At 42.9% G+C, this 11,131-nt stretch overlaps 1 protein-coding gene across 1 annotated transcript in view; it reads right to left on the reverse strand.

The window, feature by feature from the left end:
- FARP1 (FERM, RhoGEF (ARHGEF) and pleckstrin domain protein 1 (chondrocyte-derived)) overlaps positions 1-11,131 on the reverse strand; it is a 343,383-nt gene that overhangs the window by 184,936 nt on the left and 147,316 nt on the right. The gene's annotated exons all lie outside the window — the stretch shown is intronic.

Genomic DNA, 11,131 nt, shown 5'->3' on the forward strand with positions numbered 1-11,131 from the left:
GTTCTTTTGGAAATCTGGGGCATAATCAATATTCTTCCTAAAACCAACTCTTAACCAGGCTTCTCTGTTCATTTCCCAACTGTCACAAACATATGATGTGACTGGCGGGGGGGAACCCCAAAACCAATCATGAACCACCTACAGATTTCTAAGGTTGTAAATCTTTACAGAAGCAGACATCTTTCTGCTGACCTTTGGGTTGGCCATCGAACATTAACCACCGCTCCTATTTAATATGGACTGGTAGTCTCTGTTGAGAATATTGGTATTCACCGAAAGAGAAATAATTGTTCTACTTGGGACACAACTCAAATATCCATCATTATAAAATTAATGTATGGTGACACATTCACTTAGCAATAACAATGAACAAATGATTGCAGCCTGGATCAAACTCTCAAATGAATGCAGCCTAAAAGAACACACACACACACACACACACACAAATGCCATTTATCATGGCTCTATTATCATACTAAATATATGGTATTTAAAAGGAGGATACGTCATGAAATATTATGCAAAATGAATGACCCTAGTGGACATTATGCTGAGTGAAATATCTCAGTCACAAAAGGACAAATATTGCATAGGGCCATTGTTGTAAAATGGGACTGACAGGGAGCTCTGGTAGCCTAGTAGCAAGACACTGCACTGCAATCCCAGAGGTACACAGTTCAAATCCACCAGATGCTCTGCTGGAGAAGGAGGGGGCAATCTCCTGTAACAGTCAGATCTGATTTGACGGTACACTTAAAAACAATACAATAAAAATTAAAAAAAAATTTAAAAAAACCAACAGGACTGACATCAGGGTTGATGGAAGGCAGAAAAAAGAGGGGAGGAATGATATATACTGCATTGAAACAGATGAGAGAGAGAGATCTGTTTAAAAGGGATATATGATTGGGTATTATTGTCATGACAGGAGTCCAGAATGAAGGCTGCACAGTGGAGTGTACTTGGGGGGAAGGAGGAACTGCATAACAATTAAAGAGAATTTTGGTGTTTTTTTTCATGGAGAAGAGTGATTGGGGGGCAGGAAGAAAAGTGCAACAATAAATCACTGGAAACGCTAAGTCTCTGTAAATGTTCATTAAAATTTATAAACTCCCCCCCCAAAAAAAGAACGAGTATACGGAACAAGACTTTTGAATGGTGAAGTTGGCATAGAGTGTTAAATATTTAAAAGAGCAAACACCCTAAATCAGGCATCTGCTTATTGCTGCCACCGACTTTTCCCTGTGGGAGGAAGAGAGGATGACATAAAGGCCAGAGAGATGATGTTCTGTGGTTTTGTCCTCAAGGTAATTATGAGGGTGGGGAGAATGGTGGGAGCAGTACAGGGTAATTGACTGCTCGTCTCATGCCATGGTATAAAAACAATTTGCTTTTAACACAACTTGGGAAAGAGGAACTATGACGCGTAATAAAAGGACACCGTACCACAAGAAAAAGTAAACAACCCTGATGCAAAATGGGCACAGATATGAACAGACACTTCATCAAAGAAGACATTCAGATGGTTAACAAACACATGAAGAAATGCTCTAAATCCCGAGCTCTAAGAGAGATGCAAATCAACACAACTATGAGGTATCATCTCACCTCAGTAAGTACAGCAAAATTTAACAGAACAGCAAACAGCAAATGTTGGCGAGGTTGTAGAGAAACTGAAACCTTTCTTTACTATTGGTGGCAGTGTGCAACCACAATGGAAGGCAGTATGGTGCTTTCTCAAAAAGTTGGAAATAGAAATACCATTTGATCCAGCAATTCCACTACTAAGAATATACCTGAAAGAAGCCAGAACTTCCACCCAAGCAGATATATGCACACCCATGTTTATTGCTGCTTTGTTCATAATAGCAAAGAGTTGGAAACAACCCAAGTATTCATCAACAAACAAATGGATAGAGAAGCTGTGGTATATTCAAACAATTGAATACTATGTAGCATTGAAAAACAAAGAACTCATGAAATGTTATACAAAATGGGTGAACCTGGAGGACATTAAGCTGAGTGAAATATCTCAGTCACAAAAAGACAAATACTGCCATAGGGGTTGAGGGAAAACTAAGAAAAGGGGATAAATAATGTACATGGCATTGAAACAGAAGAGGGAAAGAATTGTATAAAAGGAATATATGATTAGGTATTACCGGCATGACACGAGTCCAGAATTAAGAACTTCATAGTAAAGTGGTTGTGGTGGTGGTGGGGAGAGCAGGGAGGAAAATGTGCAACAATGGAAATCAAGTTCTTTATAAACTTTCATTAAAATCTCAATTTTAAGGGGAGCTCTGGTGGTCTAATGGCAAGGAGCTGCAACTACAATCACAGAGGCGCACAGTTCGAATCCACCAGATGTTCTGCCGGGGAAGGAGGGACAATATCCTCCTGTACCAGTCAGATCTGATTTGACGGTGCACTCACACAAAAATAATAAAATTTAAAAAAAAATCTCAATTTTATAAAAAAGAGTAATAAAAGGACAGGCAAACCCCTTTAAAGTACTTTTTAAAATACTGAAAACCTCTACAGAAGTGCATGTTCATGGAATGCAAAAATACTTAAAACCACATGCTTCAAGGCTTTCTAATGCAAGAAGAAAAACACAGAATTGGCAGATCTGCCCCAGCATCACACAGGCAAAGTCAATACAACTACTCACTGAGGTTTCAAGGTAGTGATATTATTCTGTAATAATCACCCTGCAGCAGTATTTATTATTCATGAGTTAGGTCTACAACTCTTCCTGACAAGTTATTTACTAATCAGACTGGGAAATTTTCAAATGGTTCACAACAAAACATCCTGAATTGCTCTGACTGTTCACATTCTCTATCCAATTTGAATCAAGGAAAAGAAAATCAGTTGCTTCTGTTGTTGTTGTTGTTGAGTGCTGTCAATCTGCTTGTTTCCTCACAGGAGAGAGTAGAATTGAACCCTAGAACAAGGGTTTCTAGTGTATAATTGTCCCAGAAGCAGATCACCAGGTCTTTCTCTTGCAGAGCCACTGCGTGGATCTGAACCTCTAACCTTTTGTGAAGCCACTGGAGCCACCAGTGTTCCTTCTGCAGTGCTGCCAATGAGGCTGCTCCCACTCCCAGGAGCAGAGGAGAACTATCCCACCGGGTTTTCTCGGCTGTGACCTTTACACAACCAGACATGCCACATCCTTCTCCCCAGGAGAAGCTAGATTCAAATACCTTATCATTTGGTCAGGAGCCAAGCACTTGACCCCTGTATCACCAGGGCTTCCTGGGATCTCCCCTCTCTCCCTAAAGAAAGTATAATTACAACTCTCAAAGGTCCTCAATGAGTAATGAAGAAGGCAGCAAAGCATCACAGAGGCCAGTGACGCCCCTTTTCTCAGGGGCACCTGGACAGGACCCAGAGGAGGCCAGAGCTGGTCAGGACTTGATGCTTCCAAGGATTTTCCTGGTCCTAATGGCAAACGGAGAAAAGAAAGGAATTCAAACCAGGAATGGCCATGAAGCAGAGGCTCAAAGACATACATGCCAGGTGGGGTCAAACATACTGACCCTGGAAAGTTGGCCAGTGAGTGAGTGATTTTTTTTTCTCTCTCCACTTCTCTTTCTCTCTTGATCAAGAGTAATATTTACTTTGTCTTGGTGACAGTAGAGGAAGATCTCTGTAAGGGCAACACAAAGCCAAGTTATTACTCCATCCAGTTATTCAAACCCAACTGACGGATTAGGAATTTGAGCCTGGTAAAAAACATGCAGACGGTTATAAAGGGTATGTGAGACCCGAATGCCAAAGTTACCCACAAAATAAACGTCATGTAAGGCGCGTATGGAGCCGTGGGAGCAGCGGGCACTGTACGCCTCAAGCCCTTGCTGCCAATATACACACCCTGGCCGAGGCGCGCCAAGATTTCCTCATGAAAACGGGATTTCCTTCGTGAAAGATCAGACGATAAAAGTATGAACATAACTTGAATTACTTTTTTCCCTTTCTAAGCCACCACTCATAACACAATGAATTCAAGAGACATCTAGAATTAAGAAAACATTTTCAAAACAAGCAGAAAAGTCTCCCTACAAATGAAATGATTTCAAAGTCAAATTCCATTTTACAAATAAGGAAAGTGAAGGACTTTTTAAAAAATATTTGAAGGACTATTTAATCCTTAAGTTACAGAACTGAAATCCGTTTTCCTGGTGCATTTAGTATGTTTCGGCTGCTGTTGTTTGTTGCTGTTAGGTACTGCAGAGTCAGCTCCAACTCATGGCTACTCGGTGAGACAGAGCAGAACTGTCCCCGGGGGTCATCCTGTATGCAGCCTGACTGTCATCTAGACAGAAGCAGATTGCTAAGCGCCTTCCTCCTGCAGAGCAGCTGGGTGAGTTAGAACCATCAACTTGCAAACACGTATCCACTCCACCATTAGCACTTCTTACATATCATTCAACTAATAGAACTCTGACTTATGTGCTCCCTTTTCGACACTGTTCAGTCACGGGTGAAGCTCTAAATAAATGTTGGTTATAAATATATACTGTTGTCAGGTGCTGTTGAGTCAAGTATGGCTCAGTGGGGCTCTCTAAACAACAGATCTGAACCCAGTTCTATCCTATGTCACTCTCACTACCTATGACACCCTCTGTGTCAACCCACAGAGAGGGTCTTCGTCTCTTTCGCGGTCCTTCTACCTTTCTGACTATGATGTCCTTCTCCAAGGAAGAGACGCTTCTAGCAACATGCCCAGAGTACGTGAGCCGTAGTGTTATCACCTTTGTCTCCAAGGAGCATGCTGGCTAAACCTTCTCCATGATGTATCTGTAGTCCTTCTGGCAATCTCTGCGAAAGTCAGCAATCTTCTCCAACATCACAATTCAGAGGCATCTTCTTCGGCCATTCTTCTTCACTGTCCAGCTCTCAGATACACTAACAAGTGACTGAAAAGATGAGGGCCTGAATTAGGCACATCTTAATCCTCAAATAGCCTAGCTCCTCAAAACTCTGGAGATGTCCCTGACTGCAGACTTTCTCAGTGTGATATGTGACCTAATCTCCTAACCGCTGGTACCAAGTGTAACGACTGTGGATCCAAGTAAGATGAAGTCACTGACAGTTTCGGTCTTTTCCCCATCTATCATGATGTTGCCTATCAATCCTGTGTCTAGGATTTTGTTTTCTTGGCCTAGAAATGCAATCCATACTGGAGGCTGCAGTCTTTGATCTTCTACAGCAAGCGCTTCAAGTCCTCCTTACATCCAGCAAGCAAGGTTGTCGAGACAGCTAAATCTCATCCTGGGTCTTGAGAATGTAACTGTTAAGATCCTAATATAGATTTTTCAAAAAGAAAAACTACTAACACACATGCAACAGGAAGACAAATTATAGGACTGCACAAATACTCTCTGAATTAGTCTAGAAAGAGACAGGGTTTCCAAAAACTAAAGAAAGTCAATGGCAAGTGGGGTTTGTTGTTAGGACAGTTGAGTGAGCTGCAGTTCAGAGAGCAGACTCCTGTACAACGTGAGGAAGCTCAGTCTGATGCTACAGAAATGCCGTGAGGTTTCACCTCATTGTTGCAAACACAACGTCAACACATTTACTGGGGTCTTTCTCTTTTTATTACCTTTCTACCTTGTCAATTTTAAACCATGCAATGCCCCCTTGTTCTCTTTGAACAACTGATTCTTGGGTCTATGTACAGGTTTTGCGTGAGCACAATTAAGTATTTTGAGATTCCCATTCATCTCAATATTAGTAATAATTTGTTGTGATCCAGTCAAGTACCTTTGCCTAATCAAGAAAACACAGTAAGCACTGTTCTGGTATTTTCTGCTCTCAGCCAAGATCCCTCTAACTGGAGCAATGATATATTGCATTCCACAGGCTTTCTGAATCCAGCTTGAATTTCTGGCAGTTCTCTGTTGAGGTACTGTTGTTCTAGCCATATCTGATTAATCTTCAGCAAGATTGCATTTACATGTGATGTTAATGATGCGGGTGAATTAATTTATGCATTCTGTTAGAATTTTGTGGTGTTTTGTTTGGGTGGGTTTTTTTTTGTTTTTTTAATGAAATTAAGTATAGATCTCTTCCAGTCAGCTGGCTAGATAGTTGTCTTTTCCAAATTTCTTGGCGTAGGCTGGTGAGCACTTCCAGGGCTGTGTCTGTTGGGTGATACACTTCATCTGGTGTTTGTTGTATCAATTCCCGGGGCCTGATTTCTTTCTAGTTCCTTCAGTGCAGCTTGAACTTCCTCCTTCATTAGTTCTGGTTCGTATGCTACTTCCTGAAATGGTTCCACACTGACCAATTCTTTTTGGGACAGTGACTCTGTGTATTGCTTCCATCTTTTTTTTTTAAAAAAATTTTTATTTTATTATTTGTGTGTGCGTGTACCGTCAAATCAGATCTGACTGGTACAGGAGGAGATTGTCCCTCCTTTCCCGGCAGAGCATCTGGTGGATTTGAACCGTGAGCCTCTGGGATTGCAGTGAAGCTTCTTGCCACTAGGCCACCAGAGCTCCCTGCTTCCATCTTCTTTTGATGCTTCCTGTGTCATTCATTGGTTTACCCCATAGAATCATCATGCAGTATTGCAACTCAAGGCTTAAATTTGTTCTCCGGTTCTTTCAGCTTGAGAAATACCAAGTGTGTTCTTCCCTTGTGGTTTTCTAACTCCAGCTCTCTGTGTGTTTTGTGATAACCCTTAGCTTTGTCTTCTTGAGCTGCCCTTCGAAGAGGAGGAGAGGCGGAGTGTTGTCAAAAGCTGCCTGAGAAGGTCTGTGAAGAATCTTTTAGAAGGTTCCCTACAAGGCTGCTCACTAAGGCAGAGATTAAAGAAATCACAAATATCCAACTCTGCCAACTACTGGACCACTCCACCAGTGCTAAGATAAACTCTTCCCCTCCCTTCAGTATTTAGCCTCCCACAGACATTTTGTTTTATAACATTAATTATAATTTATTAATGTAATTCCTTACAGTCTCTAATCAACTCCTTATTGTCTATTTCTTTTTTTTAGAGAAATCCTGAATAAATGAGGGCTCTCAGGTAGCTCTGTTTGTGTATCAAATTCCAATTCAGCCTATCTCACTATCTCAGATGGCAGCAAGGACACCAGGAAACCAAGTTAAATCCACTCACTCTTCTCAGACTTAAGAAACCAACCACTTCAGTGTCTCCACTGGGTGCTTTGCCACTAGCTTTCAGGGACCCAAGAAGTGAAAGGAGAAGAGATTTCCATTTCTTCCTAACCTTTTAAGATGATGTTTAACAGTCAGCTGCACGGGGATAACAACAGGTCCATTTGTGCTCTCGAGCAGAACTAGAATCAGACCCTCAGCAGCAGCAGATGTAAAGCTGTGTAGTGAGAACAGGGAGGGTGGTGGTGGTGGCATTGACCACACATGGGCCCAGGAACCAGCTCAACACTGGGGATGCAGCTCACAATCCAAGTGGGCTGTGTGCACACAGAGTGAAGACGGCAGGCAGCTCAGAATCCAGGTGTGCCGTGTGCACACAGAGTGGAGAGGGTAGGCAGCTCACAATCCAGGCGTGCCGTGTGCACGAAGAGTGAAGACGGCAGGCAGCTCAGAATCCAGGTGGGCAGTGTGCACACAGAGTGAAGATGGCAAGCTGGTCCTAGACAGACGCATGGGTCTGACAACTCAGCCCAATTCTGAGGGTGTCCCAGTCCCCCACATATCCCCTTCTAGGTAGCTTACCCTCATCTAGAACATTACAATCACATACCTTTTTTTTCCTACTAGATCATCTCAAAGAAGAGTTGCTGGGTTTGCTTTTTTTAAACAAAACAAAACAAACCTGAGGAATTCAAGTACTTAAAAGAACACACTACTTTTTCAAAGACAGAAGGGGAGGGCTTGGAGGGTAAGAGTGAGGAGCACAAGTAAATTGTGGGGTCACAGGGTTTGGTGAGTGGAGTCTGAGGGGGCAAAGGAATTAAGAAAGACCCAGTGGGGATACGAAAAGATGGGTTAATAGTGGGCAAAGATCAAATTTTCTAAGACATAATGTATAGGAATGATTGTATGAAACATAATAGGAATGGGAGAGTGTATGAAACAAAAGGTATAGGAATTTTGTAAGCAGACCAATATAAACTTTAAGTAATACATTACTTTTTTTCAGTCATGTGTGCAATAATGGTTTGCCTCCCTGAACAGCAGTATTCAGATGTCAAAGATAAAAAAGACTGAACTTTTTTTTAAAGCAAAATTCTGTAATAGGATTATGACAAGTTATCTGAGGAAAATACAACTGATTCTGCCAAGCTGTACTTGAGAGTTCGTTAGTTTGAGCATGTTTTATTGTGGATTGTGGAACACTGACTGCTGGGAGCGTAGTGCACTGTGTGGCATGTTGCTAACTGTTAGGTGAGCGGGTCAAATCCACAAGCTGCCCTGTGGGAGAAGGGGCAATCTCCTCCTATAAAGATTTGCAGCCTCAGAAACCCCATGGATGGCTGTCAGGAGTCTGACTCGCCTTAACTGTTGGTGGAAATACAGCAAAACATGCTCCAATCCACCAGGGCCTTGACGGCACTGTTTGAGCTGTACATACACTCTTACCTTCCTTGTCTGAGTTGTTATTCTCCCATAAAAATAAACTCACTGCCCCTTAGGTTCCCATCTGGTCCTCTGGGTTGAGCTGTCATTTTTTATCCCAAAGGGTCAGTTCTTAAAAGAGCACAATACTCAAGGCAGATACTCTCTTTGGGTTGGTTTTAAGAAGACTTCAACATCATGTTTTTGGTTTTAAGTTTAATGATTCTCTTAAGGCAGTTGTTTAAGAGATTCATCCACACTCCGTGGCTCTAGAAAGGCTGATGTCCATGAATATTCAGAATTTTCTTCTGCATTCCCCCAGGATTCGACATAGAATATATCATCAAAATGTTCAGTATGGCTAACCACATTACACCCAGTTCTTTTGGTCTCACGGCAAAGGAGGCAGCAGTCCATGGAGCCAATGAGCCATGCATTCTATGTCTTCCTATTCCTGAATCTCCTTCTCTGTCTGTGGTTATTCTTAGGGCCATTAAATCAACTACGACTCACAGGGTCCCTATGAACAAGAGAACTGACCCTTGCCCTGTCTCACACCATCCTCAAGATCTCGGACTGGCTTCAGCCCACTGTTACAGTCACTGCATCAATCCCCCCGGCGGAAGGTCTTCCTCTCCTTTTCTGGCTCTCTACCTTTCCCAGAACGACGTCTTTTTCCAAGGACTGGTCCTCCTTGACAACATGACAAAATGTGTGAGACGTTTCACCATCCTCGCCCAAGTCAGCTATTGCTCCTAGCGACCCTCTGAACAAGGGGAACCTTGCCCTAGCCTATGCCACCATCACGATCTCCATCATTGGTTTACTCTGGATGTAGCTTCGCTTTGTGACCCTTGATGCAACAGTGGGAACAAGGGCCAGAGCGCGATGCAGGCCGGTATCTGTGCCGTCTCTGGCCGTGGAGCACCAGCTGACACAGAGCTGTTTTCTGAGCGGCAGCCCCACACAGAGTTTCTGCAGCAGAACTGTAACACTGGGAGTAGTTTTAGAACCCGTCTTACAGGTTTTTCCTCCTGGGTGAAAACATTCCATTTTCTTTCCACCCAGTTGCCTCATAGCGCCAGGTTACTTCTTTACAAAGAACCCACTGTGACGAGTGCTCAAATGCCAGGCATAATGTTATCACCAGTAACACCACCTTGTGGCCCCCAAAATGCAACATAAGGAGGTCAGCTCCATTTCAGCTCAATCTCCCAATAAAAAAAATTTCTGCACACAGTTCTCGAGATCTGTGCAATGTGGTCTTTGGAACTGCCTGCTATCCGTGGCATTTTACATGTGGTGCTGGAGGGGATAAGTCTTGATACTGGCACTCTAAGGCTTGATATGAAGAATTATTCATAATGGCCTTTCTAGCCGTTGGCTAGGTGACATTCACCACATGGCTGGACAAGTCAAAGCCAAACCTGAACTGATTTGGCTGAGGGTAACCCTCCCCCAGATTCCAAGGTTGTAAATATTTATGAGAAGAGACTGCTCATCTCTCTCTCTTCAAACAGCTTATGGGTTGGAAACGTAGACCTTTTGGTTAACAGCCAAACTCACTGGCCGAACCCTATGCCACGAACCCTACATGGCTGGGTAAGTCTAAGCAAGTAACTGTGCAGAACACTAACATGGAGATTGGTCAGTTCTGCCATCCTTCCAGGTTTAAACTGAGCAAACTCGGAGGTGGAAAATGAGGCTCTCACTGTCGTTAAGACAGAACAGAAACAGCCCAAGTGGGCATCAATGAACAGATGGATAGAGAAACTACTGTACAATCACTCAATGGAACACTCAGCAACATGGAAACACAGTAACAAATGGGAAACACACTTACAGATGATTCTAGAGGACATTATGCAGTTTGAACTAAATCAGTCATAAAGAGACATATACTGTACCAGAACGTTGTTATAAAAAGCTAAAGAAAGATTTGTATCCAATCACTCTAGCATTGTTACCAGGAAGAGGGATGCAGGGAACAGAACATTCATTAATAACAGGAGTAGCAGCAGGGGCGGTAGTAGTAGTGATGGCGGCTGCAGAGGCGGCAGGAAACAGAGACTGGTATGTAACAGAGCTGCACTGGGCCCACAGACCCACACAGGTAGAGCTAACTCCCTTCAGGCCTAGGCTTGCTGGCAGAGTGAGGGTGGCACATAACTGGCAGATGTAAAAGCACTCTGTAACATTTGCCCAAATGGGGCAGAGACCAAGACCTCAAAGCTGAGGGTCACAGACGCTAACCGTCAAGCTTACCCTCGAAGACGCTCTCCTGAAAGAACTGTATCTTATAATTTGTCACTTCCTTACTAAGGCCTGTAACTGGCTAAGGAATTAAAATTAATGAACTTTCAGTTACCAGCTTAACATAAAGCACACTATGTCACCAGGCTGACAAGAGACTGAATGACAAAACAGAATCCCTTTAAAGACAGATCCACACAGGCCTTCAATCACAGCCATAAGAATCAATACACTATCTAGCTCAGAGGGTCAGACTGCACACACTTTCCCTCTTTCCTCATTACCCATTGCATAAGAATCCATTTCCGTTTTACAGCTG

The sequence above is a fragment of the Elephantulus edwardii genome, unplaced genomic scaffold (assembly GCF_000299155.1).
Source record: "Elephantulus edwardii isolate Elephantulus edwardi_28Jun2011 unplaced genomic scaffold, EleEdw1.0 scaffold00004, whole genome shotgun sequence".
NCBI classification, from domain to species: domain Eukaryota; kingdom Metazoa; phylum Chordata; class Mammalia; order Macroscelidea; family Macroscelididae; genus Elephantulus; species Elephantulus edwardii.